Below are 805 nucleotides of genomic sequence, written 5' to 3'. Positions count from 1 at the left end.
TGAATAATTTAAAAGCGATGTATGATAGGGTATTATGGTTATCACAAGAGTCCACAATTATGGCTGCATAGTGGAATGTACTTGGGGCAATGGGAGGGGTGCGGGGGGATTGTGTACCAGGGAGGGAATCTTTCTTTTACTTTTGAAAGAGAGGAGCGAACTAGGGGGCGAGGGGAGAGGGCTAGGCGGGTAGAGAAGTGTAGCAATGAATGAATGGAAATCCAAATTCTCTGTAAATGTTCATTAAAATTATTTTAAAAAAAGATGTATACACACTCATGTTTATTGCTGCATTATTCACGATAGCAAAGAGATGGAAGGTACCCAAATGCCCAACAACAAATGAATGGACAGAAAAACTATGGTACATTCATACAGTGGAATATTTTGCGGCACCGAAAAACAACAAGCTCATAAAGCATTGCACAATATGGGGGAACCTGGTGATTATTATGTTAAGTGAACATCTCAGTCACAAAAGGTAAACACTATATACACCATTGTAACGAAATAGGACAAATGGGGGTGGGTGGGCAGAGAATGAGAAAGGAATGCATAGATAATGAACACTGTAGTAGAACAGATGAGGACAAGAACTGTCTGAAAGGAATATATGGTCAGGTATTATTCATATGACAACAATCTAGAAGAAGGGAGGCATTGGTGGGTGGCCTGGGGGAGAGAGGAGGGGAGGGAAGGAAGAAAAATGTGCAACAACAACAAAAATTATAAATTATTTTAAAAAGTTAACTGGGGGGAAGGGAGTGGGAAGGAGGAAAATGTATAACAATAAATGAGTGAAAAG

At 39.9% G+C, this 805-nt stretch overlaps 1 protein-coding gene across 1 annotated transcript in view; it reads right to left on the bottom strand.

The window, feature by feature from the left end:
* Positions 1-805, bottom strand: part of NCKAP5L (NCK-associated protein 5-like) — a 19,780-nt gene that overhangs the window by 305 nt on the left and 18,670 nt on the right. The gene's annotated exons all lie outside the window — the stretch shown is intronic.

The sequence above is a fragment of the Elephantulus edwardii genome, unplaced genomic scaffold (genome assembly GCF_000299155.1).
Source record: "Elephantulus edwardii isolate Elephantulus edwardi_28Jun2011 unplaced genomic scaffold, EleEdw1.0 scaffold00278, whole genome shotgun sequence".
Lineage (NCBI taxonomy): Eukaryota > Metazoa > Chordata > Mammalia > Macroscelidea > Macroscelididae > Elephantulus > Elephantulus edwardii.
The sequence above is the reverse complement of the archived record's forward strand: the minus strand, read 5'-3'. Positions and strand labels throughout refer to the sequence as shown.